We start from the raw sequence: 22,096 nt of genomic DNA on the forward strand, positions 1-22,096 counted from the left end.
CTGCTAATGCACTGAAAGATGTTTGAGCTGAGTGTTTGAAGGAAGGCTGGGTGGATCTGGACTGACCGCTTTTGCCTGTTTCCAAAGAGCAAGATGTTTCAGAAGCTATAGCTTTACCTATCTGTCTACCCACATACAGTATGAAAGAAGTTATACCACTGGCCACTGCTTGTATGGTGACCTCTCATGTCAGCAGCAAATGTATGTTCAGAAGAAGCCTACCAGCAATAAGCTGATCACTGGTAATTATGAAAGAAGCTAGATGAATAACATTATTGATTGGCTCTGAAGGGGAGCTTAGAGTGAGCTGCAGCACAAGCCCTTATATTTTGATGTGTGGCTGAAACACTAAGGAGAGTTCTCTTAGCCATTGAACAGTCTACCTTAAGGCTGCCCTCTGAACAAAATAAAAGGACAGAGCAGGTTAAATCATGCTATGCCTGTTCAAGAGACCTGTGTGCTCCAGGAATATTGCACCTGCATTATTGAAGAGGGTTCTGCTCTGACGTCTCTCTTTAGTGCACATCAGTGAGATTTTAGCCCATAATGTCAACTAAAATGAAGTGAATAGTAGGAAAAATGTTCCGCAAATATTTGCTCAAAGTGGAAAGTGGATTTCAATTAGACTATGTTTGCAATGCTTTCACATTTGCTTTCCAGGAACACTTGAGTGCTCAAGCTTTATTAGTATGAATAACTCATGAAAAAGTGAATGGAAGCTGAAATATTCACCAAAAGCAGATTTTGAAGAGAAAATTCACTGGAGTAGTGTGTGACTAATTTTGAATAAGAAGTACTTCTGAGAATTTTACAATGTTACTATCTCTTTGTGGGTGGTTTACAAACAGAAATAAAGGTAACATCTGCAGAATAATTTTCAGCAAATAAAATGTTCACTCAGCTCTAATGTAAGAAAACCTCCCAGTGTCACTGTTGTTTCTGTAAGGATAATATTCATTGTTTCTGGTTTCTTATGAGATGAAATTCTTAGCTTGTCGTCTAGGGCATGCTTCATAGATGTTCAAGCACCCAGGACTCCCATGGACTTAAATAAAATTTGAGATTGCTTGGTACTCTCAGGTCTCAATCCCTAATCACTAATTCTTGCTAGTTTATATTTTCCTGCTGTAGTTATTATAGGTTACACTTTTAGAAAATTGTGCCTACTCTCCCACTTGTGTCATCTTAGAGATATTTTTTATGATGAGCTGGGTGAAATGTACAGCGTTTAACTATGTTTTTCATTGTGCATATTTTTACTTCATGCACTTCATTACTGTATTCTATAGAATTGTATCTAAGATAAAAAAGGCTGAAGGGAATTTGATGGATTGTGTTGTCATAACTCAGTATGGGTTGGTGTTTCATTTCAGTGGGACTGCTCAGAGTTTAAGTAATACAAGAAAAAGTGTCATCCTCCGATTTTAATTAGAACACGAACCTTACAGCTAAGGACAGAGAATTTATAAAGAAGAGCTTCAAAAATAAGTAATATTAATTGTAATCACAGATACCAGGAATCAAACCATATCTGAAAATAAGTTTTCAAAATGCCTCCTTTCCCATCTTGCCAATTGCTTCCTTTTACTCTTTGGTAAAAAGTAAGGACTCTGTCTGATTCCTCCTGTTCTCCTCTTTCAAGACAAGGGAAGAAATGCTGTTGCCATCTCCTACTGCTGCTTTTGATATACATAGTAAGATAAGGGGCTCCTCATCTTCCTGGATATCATACTCTCCTGGCTATATACAAAACCAAAAGAATAAGAAAAACAAAACAAAAATTAAAGAGAGAGAAAATTACTCCGTCTTATACTTAATAAAATGCACAAAGAAAAATAACTAACATTCAGCTTCTTGCTCCAGTATGAACTAAATTATGTGGACTTAAAAATGCAAAAATGAAGATGAATGAAAATCTCTCTTCCTTAGTGATCAAAAATAAAATAAACATTTGCCGAAGATGATTGCTATTGCTTAATATGTTTTATGAGAAATAAGATACTCTTTGTACCATTTCTCAGAATATGTAATGCTTTGTTTTTCTTCAGTACTATTGTGTTGATTTCTAAAATATTAAAATAGATCATTTATGTCTGTTCAACAGCAATTTCTTTATATAAACAAATGCTTCTGAATACTTTAAGAAAAGAGGTATTAAATTGGTTAAAACACAAACCATTAGTGAGCCTCACGGAAAAATCTGCAAATGTGAAAACAAGAGGGGAAAAGTACAATGCACATAGTAATTACTGAATTCATCAAATCACAGCATATGTACTAGCACTGAAATTACATCATCCACAGCCATTTTACATAGACTGAAAAATTCTTTACTTTGTAAAAGTGTGATGTACAGATAACTCATTTTATCTCCAATATGAAACATACATGCATGACATCTCTAAAGGCTGTGTCCCATTTGCTGTTGAATATAGTTCATATAACATCTAGATGGATTTTTCCACTGAGAAAATCACAAACAGCTATTCTTATCCAATAATTTAGTATTTTTTAAATGTAACAGAAGTACTAAACCTTGTTTTATTAATAAAAACCTAAAACCATGTTTTATTGTAAAATTTGATTAAACTATGTTCAAATAAGCATGAAATAATGAATAAACTCTGGTCCTGAGATCTCCTGCATATGGCTGTTGCCTTATGAAGCTCACTGATCATTCAGGGTAACATATGGCATCAGCCATTCTTAAGATACTAAGCAGAATCTCCTCTACCAAAGGACTATTAACTTTTGAGAGCTGCATCTACCTAAAACGGAAGCAAAATTGACATCTAACTTACATTTCAATGCTTTCATCTTGTTTCTTTAAATGATGTTTGGAAAATGCCTTCTTCCACAAAACAGGACAATCTTCATCCCTTTGATTTCAACCTGAGTTCATTGCTGGTGCTAGCTTTATGGAAAAAAGTAGAAAAGCTAAAAGCATCACAGTAATTCTGCATAAGGCCACTCAGGTATATGATTTTTTTAACTGGACATGTTCCAGTGTATTTCATAAAACAAGTATCACAATTCCAGCTCCCACATCAGGTGAACCAGAGAACTTCAAGTTCCTATGTCTCTCACTTATATCTGAAGTGAAGTGAAATGGACTTGAAGACTGCTTTCTGTTTTGCTCTTCATTAATAGCTTCGGCTTACCTCCTGCTTTTATGATTTTGTACGGAAAGTCATTGGCTTCGGTAAGGTTCCTCTTGATTTATACCAGTTTAAGTAAAAACCTATATTGGCTCTTTTCTCTCACTGAAGATGTTGCCCATGAGATGTGTCAGAATAATGACTCAGGAAAATGAAGTCATAGACTAGACAAGGTTCCCAGAGAATGAGCGGCCTTGCACACTTCACTGGTCCCCACATCAATGTGCACTGATCCTGCCGTGACGAGGATTACCTGGGGAGGTGCCTGACATTCTCTGTGCCCGCTCCATCTGCTCTATGTGGCAATAGGGGTGATAACTGTGTTGTGAACATTTGTCCTTAAAGAATATATTTCTCATACCAATAGGCTATTGACTTTCAGTAATCGTAAACTTAGGAAAGATTTTATTGGTGTGTTAGAGAAAAAAAGATCTCTTGTCCCAGTACCACAGTTTTCCACAATGATTCAGCTGTACCTGGCAAAGACACAGATTTGGTACCCTTTTCCCACCTATCAGAACAGCGTATTGGTATCTGCCGACATAATCAAAGAAACAGCATATAGAGATTTATTTCACAATGGGACTTGTGCCACAAAAATGTAAAGCAGTTGCTAGCGATCATTTGTCAAGTTTTTTGTCATAACTGGATGCTAATAAGGGATATTAAGAATGAGGAAAAAGAACATGTGATTAATAGCCTTACCTTTAAATGCAATTATATAAAAAATTATTAAAACTTTGTAGAGTCAATAGTTTTGAAAGATGAATTTGGCCAGTTATACTCCTTATTTAAAATATAACAAGGACACCTGGAATTATACCATCCTTTGCACAGTTTATGTCATATTACGGTTTTTGGTGATTACGTCAATTTAATATTTCACGTATTATTAATAATTCCTCATTACATAAAATTATTACTAAACTGGCAATTAAGTGAATGTGAAGGATCCATATGCTGAAGTGTTTGTAACATTTCAATTACGAATTTCACATCAGATGTCTTCCAGTGTACATCAATAACATTAATGAACAATTTTTTTTGCCAAAACCACCTAAATGAGTTCCTTTATCTTATTATATTTTCACACAGTCTTGACTACATCTTCATAAATATTTAGCTATTTGCTTCAAGAGGAACCAGGTAGCCTATTTTCTTGCCCTATACCAAAAAGAGGTTTCTGCATACCCCCATAGTAGTCATATTAAGCCATCAGCATATCTGCTAATGATAAATTCTTATTTCAAACTGTCTTTAGCCACTGATTTTATGCTTGGTGTTTTTCTTTGCATTCATAATTCCTCCTATTTATTTAAACTAAAAAGTCTAAGCTAAGAACACTTCCCTTCTCACTTCTTCTCTTCAAAGACAAGTGCATTCTCCTAAAGTAAACCAACTATTGTTCAGATAGTAACCAGGACAATTTGTGTACTGTAAATCATAATAGTACCTCTCCTTCTTACTTTCAACCTGTGAACCACATAAATAAATTATCTTTTCTATAAAAACATAAATCGAACAATTTTTGAAAGACAAAGAAGATTAAGAAAAGTAATAACTGAATGAAACAGACAAGTACAATGTATAAAGAGCTCCCTCCTCAATTTGCTGTTCATTTTCCCTAGCAAAGACATAGAGAATTCTGCAAGAAAGCAAAGTGTATTATTAAGCTAAGCTAATTTCAGCAATGCTCCTCCCTTCGTCTTTGGGGAACTTCCTAGTTTAATTTGTCTGGGACTTCTGTCATTTGTCCCTTGTGCCTTGAGTTTCTGAACTGTGAGATTACCTGTGTTGCATGTAATTCCTGCATTGCAAAGGTTTGACCAGTGGTTGTTGCTGACCAATGTTGATTAGACATAGGCTGCCTGCTCCTTTTGCTTCCCCCTCATCCTCATGAAATATTTGCATGTGCCACTCTGATACTACTGTAAAGAATAGACATACGAGATGAACATACTATAGAGGATTTGATCCCATTAATCAGTGTTGATGGTTTCCATGCAATGTGTGTCTTTATGGCCATATCCAAAAGATTTGATGGAGAAAGTAGTCTGTTCTTGTAACACTTCTGTGATCTGTAGTGGGTGGAGAGACTTTAATGTCTGCATTTATCCAAACTGAAGACAGTAAAATTTGAGGGTTTTTTCTCCTTGACTTATAATGCTTAGATGAAGTCTCTAACAAGAATTTTATACAGAAAGAAATAATTCAGCTAGCATTTACTTTCCACCTGAGGGTTTAGGATTTTGCCAGGCCCCTCTTCACTGTGATCAAATGGTGTTCAATGCATTTGCAATTTATACCCTTCTGGCTCTCACAGGCCCAGAGGCAGGGACAATAACCTGACACCACTGCCTTGGAGACCACAGCATGTGGATATGATGTAGTACAATACCACAAAGTCTCTTAGCAAAAGGACACTTCATTCCTCCCTTCCTCTATTCACAGACAGGTTCATTCTTTGAAAATATATGAAGTATTCCTGAAACAATAGACTAGACACTTGGAGTACTATAGAACAGAGGGGTTCTGGGAAAAAGAGGGAAAAAACTTCTTCCATATTATGAGGGGGTTTAGACTGGGAGACAGTGGGGTTTGCTCTTCCACAGAGTCAAGCCCTACAGTAACCACTTAATCTGCGTTGAAGTTTTTTTTTGTTAGTATATGCTGTCATGTTAATCATAGGTAGAATACTGTGGCTTTGTCAATAAAGCTTCACAAAAATACTAAAACACCAAGTAACTATTATGTTGGTGAAGATAATTTACTTTTCATAAAATACTTTGGCCATGATTTTCAGAAGTGAGATTGTAAATGAGTAAAAATTTAGATACCTAACCTCAGATATCTAAATCTTCCTGACTGGTTTGTGAAGAGGAAATGAGTGGCAACATTTCTTTTCAACAACATCTCTTTTAAGCTCTTTTCCATTGAGAACTCCAAAATAAATATATGCAAAATCACAACTTCAACTTTTTTTTACCTTTCTTTCTCAGAAGATTCATTAGATACACAATTTTATATAAACATTTCTCTGGACAGTCTTATATGCATAGATGACGTGATGACAGAACTCATAACCTATTCAGGTGTTCCTTCTTGAAATCTGAAAGTAGTCTTTTGGAGACTGATTTGAATTTCAGGTTTGTTGGATGGTACACATTTGCAGCAGCACCTATTAAATAGAATTAATGTCAAAGATCATCCAGCATCTTTTTGTCAGTCAGACAGATTTTTCCAAACTGGCAAGATGCAATGTTGAGTGATTTGGGAAAGGGAAAAATGGGCAAATCAAGGGGTTTTTCCTAGAGGTTTTAACATGTGCACATCATCAATCTGTTTTACTGTCCTCAATATCCTCCCCCATTCTCCCTTTCTCTTTGGCTTTTACTTATGAACTTCTCACACAGCCACTCATTCATACATTAATCTGCCTTCTGATTTTGCTACCCTAAGCAATCATCTATTGCTTGTCCATGGAAATCCCTTTTCTGTATCCTTTTCCTGTCCACAGAACCTCCCTCCATATTGCAAAGAAGTTCTCCTTTGCTTTTGTCCTTCCTCCAGCATCCTGGACTATCCTAGTCCTAGTCCTATTCCCTTTGTCTTCAAACTCTTCATCTGTCATAATACTAAGTTTGTTGGATTTGCCACTGTTCTTCCACAACTCTCTTTTTCTCTCCCTGTAGTACACCCATATATGTAAGAGCCCAATTAGAGAAAACTCCAGTGCCAGACCCTGTTTCAATTCATTGTCCCAAGAGCGAAATTAAGTGAAATTCTTAATTTCTTAAATTAAGAAATTAAATGATGCCAAGTGTCATAATTGATTAATAAGTATATTAATAAAAGACTGTTACTATAAAAAAGTGAAATTATTGTAATAAAGGGGACAGTGATAGGACAGATTGGAAAAAAGTTAGAAAAATGAAGCAAGGATTTGGGGTGCAGAGAAAGAGAAAAATAAAGAGAGAGAGAATTGTCAACGTGGGTCCAGCAGTGTCCCAAGAATCCATCGTCTTAGTCATCCTTGGTCGTGGGAGTCCTTCAGGGTTCATTGTCAGTATCGGAGCAGAGTGTCCCCCAAGAGTCCATAGTAGTTGTTGGAGGTGGATGTCCTTGTGAAGGAGTCCTTCTGGAGTTGTCCCTTTGAAGGTACTCTGTGGAGTATGTCTCATGGAGTTGCCCTCATGGTGATGTCTCATGGGGGTAGTCATCTGTACTCTGTAGTAGTCATTGGTGGGGGGGTCTGTAGTAGTCATCGGTGGAGTGTCCTCAAAGTGGTATCATCCTGCAGTCACCCTCATAGCAGTGGCTCCCTGGCAATGTGCCTCTTGGTGATTATCTTTTCCCCCCTTTATAATGAATTTATAATGAAATACCTCTGCTCTTCATGTCATGTATTACACTTTTCTGGTGGATCAGTTTCTCTGGTCTTGCAGTCACCTCTTCTACTACATGTGTCTACATACACACCTGTCTACATAGCTGTCTGCAGCAGTTCTTGGGATAATGGGTTGCAGTTCCTGACAACAATCCTCCAAGTAATGGATAATGAGTCTTATCTCAGCTCTTTCCCACACCTCTCTCAGGCAATGGACAGTGGAAGAGTCTTACCTCAACTCCTCCTACCCACCTCTGAGAAAAAAGATGGGTGGAATCCCATCTCAGCTTCTCATACCGATATTTGAAACAATGGACCGATTTCAGATCAGTCTCATACAATATCCTACATACCATATTGTTCATAGTGAATTCAGGCAATGTAATCTGTCCTGTTTTATGAAGCAAGTGTAAGGCACATTCTGTATTTTTATGCATTAAACTGCGAATAGCAAGCATCCCCAAGGAAAAGGAAAAAAGTGTTTATATAAGGATCCAGAAATACTGTCTATGTGGTTGCAGCAGTATAATCATGAAGGAAATCATAAAAATGAAAGATGTGAAACAAATTCTTACACACTGATGCAATATAAAAATACTATCAAAAATATGATCTCAAATTTAGGCTGATCCAGGCTTGGCTACAATCAGTATGTTATTTTTAGAAACAAGGTGAAGATAAGGTATCCGTTTCTGATAGTTATCAAAAGATATTTGTTAGAGCAGGTCAAGATTTCAATTCTGGTTAAAAAATGCAAGACTTAGATAAAAATAACAAATTAGTCCTACTAAAACCAGCACAGTTATTTGATGCTATATGGGATTTTCCTGCTTGTGTTTCTCTTTGTAAACTTGTCCTCACATGGGATGTGATGAACCAGGAGCTCTCCTCCAAGCAAAGGAATACAGTGTATCATGGGAAATGCCACGTACTGTGTAAGACATACTAAGATCGCAACTGTAAGGAATAGGTGGGACATCTGAGAAGTGATAGAGCACACTGGTGACATGTCAAAATTGATATATTTGGTTTATCAGGCATGGGGTTTTTTTTTTATACTAGAATTCAAACCTTCTCACAGAACACAGTTCTTGTGACCTTTTATTATAAGTAAAAGTATCTTCTTATTTACAGGTGTTTATTTGAAATGTGGGGTTTTTTTAATCAGCTAGTCCTTCATTTTTTAAGTTGATGATGGCTTTTTTGAGTCTTATTCATTATGAAACTAATTCAAGAAAAGCTATTTTGAATCAGAAACTCTACCTTCTGTGAAGCTGCACCAAGAAAGCCAAAAAATGTGATCAGTTAGGTGAGCAATCCTGCAAGTTAGAGCTGTTCTGAAGTGACTTCAACTTACACACTGAGCTTTTCCAAGACTGTGAATGGTTCTATTTGCAACAGAACTTACACCAAAAAACCTCAACACAAAATAAATTATGTTCTTTGTCACTGAAACACACACACAAAAAAAATATGCATCAAGTAATTTTGCAGACCAAAAACAACACTTCTCTTCACATTTCACGATCACCAAACATGGAAATGCATGGCAAATATACATGGATTTTCTGACTGTCAATAGCTGATACGTTACTAATTGTGTAAGACTAAATGCTGATGGCATTTTTCCAGGTCTTTACTTTCTTAAGTGAGAAAGTATTCATAGTTCATATAAGACTGATATTTTCTTGAAAAGCTGGGTAAATCATAGAGCCTTTGAATCTGTGAGAGTTCGATGACAGAATTGCTACCTTTATCCTGTATCTTTTTAGGGCATTGAATGGTCAAGCATTGTGGTATTTTGTAGGTTAGTTGGTGTTTTGTTTTGTTGTTGTTTTGTTGGGGTTTTTTTTTTAATTGCAATGGAATAAACATTTTTTTCTATTTAAAATAGAAACAGGTTTTATTTTGGCAAAGTATCATGGTTTAAGCCCAGCCGGTAACTCAGCACCACAGAGCCATTCATTCACTCTCCCCTTCCCTCCCCTCTGGGTGGGATGGGGAGGAGAATTGAAAGAATGTAAACCTCACCAGCTGAAATAAGAAAGTCCAATAACTAAAGTACAATACAAAATTATTACTACTACCAGTTATAATAATAAGGGAAATAACAAGGGTAGAGAATATAAAACTAAAAGGGGAAAGGAAAAGAAAACAATAAACACAGGTGATGCACAATTCAATTGCTAAACACCTCCCAAGCAATACCCAGCCCCAACCAAGCAGCAACCTGGGCCTTCCAGGTGACTCCCCCCTCTTTATACACTGGTCATGATGTGCTGTGGTATGGAATACCACAAACTTGTTTGGCTAGTTTGGGTCAGGTGTCCTGTCTCTGCTTCCTCCCAGCTTCTTGTGCCCCTCCTCACTGGCAGAGCATGAGACAGAAAAGTCCTTGATTTGGGCAAGCATTACTTAGCAACAACTAAAAAAGTTGATGTGTTATCAGCATTGTTCTCGTACTGAAGCTGAAACACAGCACTGCAGCAGCTACTGGGAAGGAGAAAAATAACTTGCAGCTGAGATCAGGACACAAAGTCTTTATGGCATTGATATATGTCAGTATCTTCCAGCTCCTGCAGAATGCAGCAACACTGTCCTCAGAAACAATGACAAAGGCATCTTTAGATTACTAAAAATACAATTCAATCATCCACTATTGGTTTAGTCAACTCTACCATGTTAGCATTTGCTCCTTCATCTTTCTAGAATATAATTTTTATACTGCTTTCAGTTATTTTTCATTTTAATCTATTCACTGTTGTTGATACTTATTCCATGTAATAACGTGACATCTGCACTCCTTGTAATAACATAGAAAAAACAAAAAAGAAAAAGAACCCAGGACTTGAGTGTGCAAGGAGGTGTACAGAAGCAGAAGCATGGAGTCTTCAGGAAGAATACAGTCTAGATAAAACATTAATTCTACCATGAACAGCAAAAAAGAGCCATATAATGCTGACCAGTACGGCAGGAGACCAACTTATCCATCAGTACCTTGAACATTGTCAGCTTGTTTGTTGACACCTCAGCAAGAGAATCATCCAGTGCAATATGAGGGCAGATGGCAAGTACCCATCATTACATGAGGGCTAAATACTGGCTAAATCTCTGACAAAGTCCTGCTGGCATTGGCATGTGTCAGTATCTTCCAGCTCCCATAGAAGGCAGCAAACTATCCTCAGAAACAACCATGACAAATACCCCTTTAGCTTGAAAAAAATACAACATAAGTTTTGCAACTCAGCCTTGCTGTGTTTGAGCCAAGGGACTTCAATGAGGCATGATGCCATAGGTGGTATGAGAGGCTGCATGAAGGCACAGCATTGCTCTGTCTCCCACACTGAGGGTTATATTCTTCTGAACCTGAAGTGGTAGGGCTTTAGGGCATTATGTCACCATAACATGTCTCACAGGCTTCCATCAGAGCTCACTTGGAGGTCTCTGCAGCATGCTTTGTTGGGGGGTTCAGATACGTGGTCTTTTGTTTTGGATACTTGGTTGTTGGTCTCAAGTGAAGAGGCCATGAGTTACCTGGACATGGCAGTTGAATTTATATGGAAAGTAAATTTACATGGAAAGCTCTTTAGGTAAGCTCCTCTGTACAACCCTCCAGCATCTAAAAAATTTAGGTGACCTTTGCATATAGGTCATTTAAGCTATTGGACAAATATATTTCAGCTATGTGGACAAATTCATCAGTTTTCACTTTCTAAGATCTGACTTAATTTTTTTTAAAAATTCTTCCATTTATAATTTTATCTGACAAAAACGTCACCTTTGTAAGAATAATGACAGCCCCCACTGACTTTGTGTCTTAATTGAAGATTTAACTGATGTTTCCTTTGAAAATCAGCCCTAGTTTTATATTCAGATTGAAAGCCCAAACCTGGATACTTCCAAGGTGCTCTGTAAAGCACTGACAAAAATTCTTGGATTTATGTAGTGCTGTCACACAACAGGATCCTTTGGATCCTCCATACTATTCCAGCACACCAAGATGAGAATTTAATCAATGAGAATCAATTCATAGCCCAGCTTCCCTGCAATTTGTTTTTCAGTATATGTGATGCAATGACAGTTTGTCTTTATAAAAGTGTGCTCCTCGTTCCCAGGAGCTGCTGAGTGGGGGGAGACAACAGTTTCTTCTCCCCTGTTGCTACATGATGTCTTGGCAACCGTGATTCCCAGCTTTGCAGCTGCAAGAGGTAACTCTTCTCCCCTCTCTCTGAGGGAGGTGCTTTTTTCTGTTCTTCCTGGAGGATGGGAGCACAGGGAAAAAGGGGAAAAGGAAAAAAATAAACCCTTTCATACGAGATTTTAACTAATGGTGAAAAGGCAAGGGAAGGAGGACGTTTTACCTTCACAGCTTTTAGTTAAACTGGCAAACCAAGGTATAGCACCCCACACTGACTTTTCAGTCAAAATTGCTCTGATTAGTGTGTGTTGCACGTTACACACACCTTTCACGTATATTTCACCAGTGAAACAGTAATGCCAACAGAAAAAAGTTAACTGTTAGTAGGTGCTAATAATAAATACGCTTTTTTCCTCTGTGAGTGACTAGCTTGGCTGTATGTCGTAATGATGTTTTTCTTCTCATGGAATCGATGAGTCTGGGGAAGCAGACTACAGAGTAACAAACTGGGGACTTACCAGAGGCAAAATAAAATATGCTTGATGGACTCCTGACAGAAATAAACAGTGTAAATCAAGTTTATTCACCATTCAGACATGGAGACCAGCTGCAGTAAGTCCTTAGAGTGATAGAAGAAAACTGAAGACAAATATCACTTGGAAACTACAGCGATATCACTGCCGGCTCTCACAAGGCATGTCACTCACTCACTTGCTCTTCTGCTCCTCAGCCTGCTCAGAGGAGCAAGGCTCTGACAGCTTCTGTCTTCCTGCAAGGTGGTCTTGAGCTGCAGGGGGGAAATTACAAAGGCAAAGGACTGAGCTCCTGTTACTCTCTGCAAGTTGCCTTTACTCATGTGTTATTTCCCCATCGCTCCCTGTGATGTGCCTGCACCTAGAGCCCTATACATAGAGAAGCAGGTTCAGTCTTGAGCCCACATTCAGTCTCCTAAAAATGAATGCCATGGCACTATGAAACTGGCTAACATCACCTTCCCAACTGTCTTTATTCATGGAGACAATTTACAGGTAAATGGAGATATGTGAGACTGCTGTTTGTATTGTGGAAGGGAATAGTTAAACTGTTAAAGCTAAATGAATAAAATTTAATTAAATTTAATGTCAAATTGAGCTTCTAATTACATTATTCACATCGAAAATGATTCAAACTTGTTTTAAGAGATTTTTGGTAGTGCTAAATTTTTTCCACTTGTTCACCTCCCCTGACTTCTGCCTGCAGTTTATGCATGTCTCAGAGGAAGGGTTTTCCTATCTCTCCATCCCAACACATACCTGGAAAGCTGATGCTTTGTCCTGGATATGACTGTAAAGCACTGAAATAACATGAGGATGTCTGACCTCGACTGCACAGTCCAATATAGTTTCTATTACATGACTACACTCAAGGAAAGCTTGAAATGAGCTGGCTTTCCTACAAAGGTTAGTCTCTATCATTTCCGCTGGCGTGTTGCTCCACTTGGAAGTGAGGGCAAGTACTTTTTTAGATTAGACTTTCCTCTTATAGATTTATTTCTCGTTGACTCTATAATTATACAATTAAAGCTAATATAGGTAATTTAAACATTTAATTTATTTAATGGCATTGAAGAGAGTGCTTAAGGTCAGATAAGATCTAAGGTCCTAGAGACTCACAGAAGTCATGATTCATGAGTGATTTCTAGCCTGTGGTGTTAGTTAGCTGGGTGACATTGGAGGATAATGACCAAAGGTTTAAGAGAGACACTGCCAAGAAAGCATCTGCTGCCAGTGGCTCATGGGAAAACTCTTGCTTGTATAAAAAAAGAACAAAAAACATTTTAAAGTTTATTTTAAAATAGAATGTGACAGAAGTCCTATTTCCTTATTATAAAGAAGGCTTTCACTAGAATGGTTTTGTTTTGTCTTGTATGTAGAAAATACTATATAAACCATGTCTGAAAGTCTGGCATGTCTCCTGGAGTGGTAGCTTAGAAAAACAGGCTAAGGAAACAAAGAAAAAAATCATTTAACATTAATGCCTCTGAGGGGCTTAGAATTTACTAATGAAGTGGAAGTACATTAATAGCATGAAAGATGGAAACAAATGTAAGCAAATAAATAAGCACACAGAAACCAAAAGTTGAGACAAATAAATTAATATTCATTCTACTGAAGCACTTGCCATGGATGCAAACATGTAGAGAGAAGTGTCTACTCAGGAAGCATCCCCTCTTGTGTATATATATCTGCTCTACTCCTACAAAACCTTGCTGCACTCTCTTTCTCAGATGCGGTGAGAATCCGTGGGGAGTCAGTGATACCAGAGACAACTGTCTTCAATATCCTCACACAAAATTCTCCTGGAGGAGTAGGCAGTGAGTACATGTTCTGCTGTGTCTGTGTTGTCTTCCTGCAAGACCAGCAAGGAAAAATACCTCCCAGTAAGCCTGGGCACTCAGACTTGCAGGCATATAAGCTCTGTCCATCACTACACACTCATACCTGCCTCACTGCCCTGTATCCCTGTGACAAGACTAATTGGGACAGGCTGTGCCATTGAATTTAAAATGGGTTTGCCCTAATTTGTTCTCTACTGTGCTGTTCTGTGAAGGACAAGAGCCTATGCAGGATCTGTGTCTTATATCACTCCCAAAAGCAGGTCAGACTGATACTCTGCTGAAGTGTGAAGGGCAGAAAATTTTGATCTCAAGGGCCTTCAGCTGGGAAATCCTATAGATGCACATAGAGTTGGACATTGCATTTAAGTGTTTCCAAGAACATCTGCAATTCCTCTTTAGAACACATTGGGGTGGTCTGGACTCTACTGACAAGGGAAACAAAGAAAGAGCTTCTCAGTGCAGAAAAGCAGCTCAGATGTCTGCAAGAAAGAAGCCTTTCCAGAGTGCCACAAGTTCACAAAGTCTGTTGTAAGTCTGTAGTAGTCAACAGTCACCATAAGACTATCCCTCAGAAACCCTCTCTGTTTCCAGGCTACACATAACATATACGAAGATGCATCAAAACGTATTACACGTATGTTTTCTCTGTGGATACACTTAACTCATAAGGATAACTTGACCTTTCTTGCATGACCTGATAAAGAATGATGGCTGACAAATGCAGAGTCTGAGTTGTTTGTAAGGGGTCGCAAAATGGAAGTTTGTCCTTATAAAAAGTCTGAGAAGTAGTAGTATGGCTTTCTCTGCACTCCCAGGATCTGGTTGGTGTCCCAGTCCTGGAATATTTTGGTTCTTTGAGGCTACTGGTAGTTCAATTTGAGTGCATGGAATAACCTTGAACATATGCCTGCAGGATTTTACAGCAGCTGATTTGAGGGTGGCATAGTATTTGATCACACCAGTCTCAGCTAAGTCTGTTTGGATATACCTTGCTAGAAACCACAAAAGTAGGGAGGTAAATTTTTAGGGCTGGTTTTTTAGAACAGCCTCTTTAGTTTACAATAATAAGAGAACATGTTGTACAAGTGCCTTTCAGTGTTAGGTAGCTCATATCAAAGCATAAATATTTTCCATAATTTATAAATTTATGCAAATAATTAATATTACTGTGTAAAATCGAATGGGAGAAAGTGATGGTCATTCGAAATTGTCTTTTTCAAAACCAGCACAAACTTAGGCAAGTCTTTTCTAGAAATGGCTTCAATAAAATAAGATAAAATAGTAAACTAAACTAAAGCAAAGTAAACTAAAATAAAAATAGATTAAGGCAATGTGTAACCCTGCTAACTCCAGCACCTTCAGAACACCCGTCCTTTTCAATATCATCTAGTATTGCCTAGCTCAGGTTTTCATAGTCCCTTTCTGGTATGTACCAGAGCCAAGGCACAGCACCAAGGACATCCTGATGAAGATTAATATTGGGGGGGGGGGGGGGGGGGGGGGGGGGGGGGGGAGGGAGGGAGGAAATAAGGGGAGGTGAAGAGAGAGGGGAGAGGGCAGAATATTAATGAAATAAAAGAAATCCAAAGACTACTGCCAAGAAAATATTCATCTCTAACTAAAGGGAACACCAAGCTCCACACAGGCAGGTTAAAAAAAATCAGCTTTTTGTACAGAGGAAGAAGACATTTTCATCCACACACAGTTCTCCCTATTCATCAGCCCAAAAGGAAATAGAAGCATCAGCATAATTCACCTCAATATAAATAAGAGACAAAATGAGAAAATTTTGGCTGGTATTTGACAATGTGTATTTCTATTCTGACAAGAAATAAAATGTAGCCAATGGATTTCTGTAGATTAAAAATACTGCCATTTGTAGTGCTGTCCTGGCCATACCACTTTCACAAGCTGAGCCCAGAGGAATGTGCCAGCTAAGCTTTGGGTTGAGCAGAGCTGCCAGCAGTGGCAGAGGACAAATATCCTACTCCTATAAAGGCTTTTATACCATGCCATTTACTACTGTCTTTACAAACTTGTTTATACAAGAGAGAGTGTTTCTGGAAGATAAAGCAGCTTGAAAAAAAAAAAAAAGATAAATCAGACAGCTTTTCTTTAACTTTCATTCCCTGTTCTAGAGTTTCTTACCTGTGTCTGCACAAAGACCTTCCTTCTTCGAAAAAAAAAAAACCCAAAACCTTTATTTTTCTTCAGTTTCTGTCCTCCATAGTACAAAATATATCAGCAATTTTGTTTAAAGAAATTCATGGGAGGTCACAGAAGTTATGGCCAGTGATGATATTGAAAAAGAAGAGGAGCAAACAAGTGAAGAATTGTTACCTGAAGACTTCAAGGTCACAGCATAATTTGGAAGCCAATTCAGGGCAAATGTACTGTAGCTTACATTTGGCTTGCCTGTGCTTGCACACACACAAAATAAACTCTATAGGTGTGTTGGGAAATAAGCTGTGCTTTCACCTTCTGAGGTAGCGGAAGGACACAGGGGCCTTTTTAGGGTGGAAAAGTTAGGATGTAAGATGTTAGGTGGTGTGAGATAATGTGGCAGCTTTACAAAAGAAAATGTTAGCATTTTAGAAACATAGTCAGTTTCTATTTAAGAAACGCCAGCTGTGATGACTGATCTGTGCCTGAGAGCACGTAGTCAGAAGGGCTACCATAAATGACAGTAAGTATGCAACAGATAATTCAAATTCTGATTCTTCTTCTTCTAATGAATTTTCATCCTTAACAGAACAGGATATGGCAAACTTAGCAAAAGGAAGAGTACAGAAATTAAAAACTTGTATATGATGGTGTTCTGCCTATGAACTGGCAACATTCCCTTGCAACACATGTTTCAGCGGGATATATGGTGATATACATTCTTTTGAGCAGTCTCACAATATCCAGGGCTCCAAAAATCTTTGGCATCTTGATATGCACTCAGACTCAGCTACACTTCAGACTAGACTGAAGATCTTACAGTAGTCTTGCTACTTTATGTGTTTAGGTATCAATATGAATAGAAAGTAGGACAGGAGAGGATAAGATAGAATACAAAAATGAATAAAGCAGAACAAACTGGCTAGACTAGACTATAATAGAATAGAATATTTGATATTTCAGTTTAAAAGGACCACTTCAGGGCTAACCAAAAGTTAAAGCATGTTATTAGGGGCATTGTCCAAATGCCTGTTAAACACTGTCAGGCCTGTGATATCAACCACCTCTCTAGAAAGTCTATTCCAGTGTCTGATGACCCTCTTGGTGTAGAAATGCTTCCTAATGTCCTGTCTAAACTTCCCTTGCTGCAGCTTTGAACCACTCTCATGCATCCTAACACTGGATCCCAGGAACTGTTTGCTCAGCACCTCCCTCTCCACTTCCCTCCACAGGAAGCTGTAGAGAGCAATGAGGTCATTCCTCAGCCTCCCCTTCTCTAAACCAGAGAAGCCCACAATCCCTAGCTGCTCCTCACAAGACATGCCTTTCAGCCCCTTCACCAGCTTTGCTGCATTCCTTTGGAGGCACTGAAGGATCTTCACATCCTTCTTTAATTGTGATGCCAGAAATGCACATAGTACTCCAGGTGGGGCCGCACCAACACTGAATACAGTAGGAGAATCATCTCTTTTGGTCCTCTGGCCATACTGTATTTGATGCACCCCAAAATTCTGGTTTGTCCTCTTAGCTGCCGGGGCACCCTGCTGACTCCTGTTTAACTTAGCATCAAACCAGCACCCCCAGATCCCTCTCTCCAGCTCTCTTCTCCCAGTCTGTACTTGTGTCCAGTGTTACTCTGTCTTGGATGCAGAATCTATCATTTGGACTTGTTTAATTTCCTTCTATTAAACATTGCCCAATGCTCCAACCTATGCAGAGCATTGTGCAATATCTGTCTCTAAGGTGACTTACAGGGGTGCCTCGAAGAGCTTTGAATATAAGAGCAAGGGCATAGAAGACCAAGAACTTTCAGGACCCAGCCTACTGGACCATAAAAGATGTCATCCCATTCCAGCTGATCTTACATAAGCTATTCACTGAAACTATAGAAAAGGATACAGCTGTTATGAGCAGACCCTGGATTAATCCAATTATAAACAATTTCCACTCAGTCGGACTTACGTAACTTTCCTTGGATATCTGTGTCTCTGCTAGTCAACACAGCTTCCTTTTACAATTCATCCAACCTCTTTTAAACTGTTACTTTATCATAATTCAAGCCTAAAATGTGCCTGTTTCTCCAGAATAAGGACAGATATCTGCAGCTGATCAAATGAACCCTGGTCTTTTACCAGTGTGCTGATATACTATGATACTTTCAGAATATCTTGAAGGATACTGAAGTTCATCACAGTATAGTATATAATTAAAATTTTATTTCATTTATCTCATATATATATATGGAGAAAATCTACACCACCTTGAATACAGCTTTCAAAATAATGTTTAGCACTTACAGGTCTTGATTTAAACTCTGCAAAATCTGGTAGAAAAATTCTTGTTTGCCAGGTGGGGCTGAGTAAAGGCCCATATAACACCTGTTACGTGTAGCACTGATAACCACTTAAAGTAAATGTATGACCCTGATTTACAAAAAGGAAAAAATCAAGTGAAGAGTTGCAAAGGGAAATACTTTTTTAAATATCAGCAAATTCAGGATGCACATCTTGAGACAGAAGACCTGGTTCTCACAGGAGAAGCTGAGTGTATAAAGACCATACTGACTTCAGCTGCAATGGTGAAAATTAAGCAGCTCAGATATTCATGTTCCTTGCTTCCTAGAAAACTTAAAAGATGCATTGTATGTGAAAGCATAAGACAGTAAAAGAGATGGGGATGGAAACATGGTATTTTTTGTTTTATCATTCAGATAATTTTATATTGCCAGGCCATGAAAATGCTGAACTTTGACATATTGCAAAGAAACTCAGTTAAGGCATTTTTGTATTGATTTAGTCTGTAAAAGGGACATATTAAAATGCAAACAAAATACACTTTTAACTTCTTAATAATGCAAAAGTCCTCCTTGCTTTCCATGAACCTAAGAAAACATTAAGGGCTTTATGGTTCAGCCCAGTGACATCAAAGTATACCTTATCTGGGTGCCTGCCATTTTCAGACTATAAACAACTTGAGTTTTCATTCTTCCAGCTACAAAAATAGCTCATGTTGGAGATTTCATGTATCAATACAAAACCATTCAAAATTCAATCTGATGAACACCATTCAAGAGGCCAATATATCTGTATCTCTCTTCTCCTCAAATACTGATAAATTTATCACTTCAAACAGTGGCAAATAAATAAATTCCCAGGCTATTTCCTACTGATCTCTCTAAGCATATGTAACAATATAGATCAGGTGTGAGGACTTACAGTCCCATCAAATGGCCTGGAAAGACATAAGAAGGTAGCCTGTCGTCTTTGGTTTCCTGCTGGATATCTGACTAGGTTGCCAGTGCTTTCTGGAGTGCTTTCAATCTCAACTTGTTTGTGATTCAGTTTGTAGGTTGCTTATTCAATTCACCAATATAAACAAAACAAAATTGCTGATCTTTTTTTGTTAAGATGGGCTTGCGCTTCTGTTCCTTTCACATAATTTAGAAACATTTATTAGGTGGGGGAGACATCGTTTCTACCTTTTCCTGCTTAAAGCCAGTAGCACAAGAATCTGAATAAATGAAACCATTTCTTACCTGCAGAAAAGTGCTGCAATTCCTGCCAAAAAGGAATCAGCATATGATCCTTTAGCATTCTGTTCTCTGTGAGGCAGTAGCATTGAGAATATAGTGTAATATTGTAATGGGCATCTGAAACGTCTATGCCTAAAGATCACAACACGGTTTAATTCCAAACAACAATAAGGTTTTCCACTCACAGCTATTATTATCCCATATTTTGTATAATTACTAGAAATAGAGAGTACTAAGTAATATAAAAATAGCAGAAGTCCAGCAAAGTAAAAGCTTCTGATTGCTATCCTGAACTTTTTCCTCTATGTTCTCTATTGTCAGATGGTCTTTGATGGGTAAAGATTTTCTTTACAAGAGAAGACAGGTCTAATTTATTACATAAAGCAAAATTCTGTACTTGTAATTTTGTCTTTTAATCTTACCCCTTATAGTTGGGGGGGGTTTCATTATTTTACAGTTTAAAAGCCTTTGGTGGAAGGAAGATGATCAAAGCCATGGCTGGATTATGCAGTGAAACAGCTGAAACATGTGCCTGTGCCCCTGAAACTAATTTTGGGATGACCTTTGAGGTGGCTTTCAATATACTTGAGACTATTGGACATCTGAGTCTTAGTGGCAAAGCAGGTATTAATAACAGACAATAATCATAGATTGCAGGGAAGGTGCCGGTGTTCTTGTGAAGATATGGAGTCCTATGCATTTTGTGTTCATTTAAGAAGCTAAGATATTTTCCCCTTTCTGCAGTTATTTATCACCACCTTGGTACAGGAATCACATTGGGCTGAGTAGCTCCTGTTATCCACAACCACAGTGTTAAATATTATGATGTGAGACATAATTTATTTTTTCAGTAATTCCTTTCAATGTTTGTGTGTGAAGATTTTGCAGGCTTCTGACTTCCCAGGCTGCAAATTCTCTCTCTCTCTCTCCTTCTCCTATTGACCACTTGTTAAATCTTTTTGTTTGTTTCCCACCTTTCCCCTGGGACCCACAGACAGACAGCCTTGCCAGATTCATTTTCTGATCAAAGCTGTTTGATTTGGTCAATTTTGCCACATTGGAGACGTTCTCTATTACAGAGATAAATAGCCTTGGGCTAACTGTCAACGAAAACTTGTAAGCTAATAAATTATTCCAATTTCTTCCTGCGGATTTCTCTGGAGACAGCCCTAGGAAATACACTTTTTGATTAGTAAATTTCTCTGTGTGTGTGTCTGGACATTCAAATGTGTCGACTTTGATTAGCACCATTGCTTTTCAAGTAGATGTTGGCTGAGGGGCTGTCAGTTGCCGGCAGCCCTGATGCATAATGCATCAACTGGGCCCGGAAACAGGAGCCTCATCCAAGACTGGAAAGGCGGGAAAAATGCCCCAACAGCCCTTTGCACCATGGGAGCAATCCAAGTTGCAAAGACTTTGTCATCAGCAGACACAAGGCCCTGGAAATCAGAGAAGCCTCAGGAGAGGGGAACCAGCAGGAGCGAAGACGGGCAAGGAGAGAGCCAGGCAACTCATTGTCACCCCTTTCACTTCCACACCCTCTCCTATCCCCACAGAATCACTTCCTCCCCCTCTTCTTCCTCCTTCTCCTCTTCTTCCTCCTCCTCCTGCTCCCCATTCTCTGAGGAGGATCGGATTTCGCTTCACCTCCCACTTGGATTCCTGTTCATCTGCTGTTTGCCTAGTTAAGGACCTGCAGGTTGTTATAGAAACAATATTTTGGCTATAACAAATCAATCGGTGCGTGTGAACACAAACATACAGATCATTTATCAACTGCAAAATACCCTAAATTATGACCTTTCTAAAACCTATCAGAAGGGCGAGGGAATGCATAACGTAAATTAAACTTTGAAGGGTCAGCGATTTTTACTTTCACTATTCATCTTTCTTTCACCTTATAGGTTTAAGAACAAGAGTGCTGTGTAATTACATTTCAATGGGGTGCAGCGGTTCATTATTCTCTGCTATACCAATCTACTGCAACATTTCCAATGCAGGCAGGTACATTCTAGCAGATATTAGTTGCATAAGGCCATACTTGCTTTTTCGGACAGATAACATCTTTTAGTGCAAAACAGTGCAATTGTCTCAATTTACAAAAGACAGCAACAGTGGGGGTTTTAATCAATGTGCTTGTTTATATTTTATTATAAAAGTGATGAAGAGTGTTTTGTAGTTTCCTTTCTATTATTAGGAGGCTTTCTCATTTTCTAGTGGCTTTTTCATTTCCTGCTCTCTCTGCCTCCCCGCTGAAATTTTGTTTTTGTTCCAGAGCCCACATCAGTGATGGAGATGGGCAGCTTCTGACTGAAAAGTCTTATGATGCCAATTATTCATT

This window comes from Melopsittacus undulatus, chromosome Z, assembly GCF_012275295.1.
Source record: "Melopsittacus undulatus isolate bMelUnd1 chromosome Z, bMelUnd1.mat.Z, whole genome shotgun sequence".
NCBI lineage: Eukaryota > Metazoa > Chordata > Aves > Psittaciformes > Psittaculidae > Melopsittacus > Melopsittacus undulatus.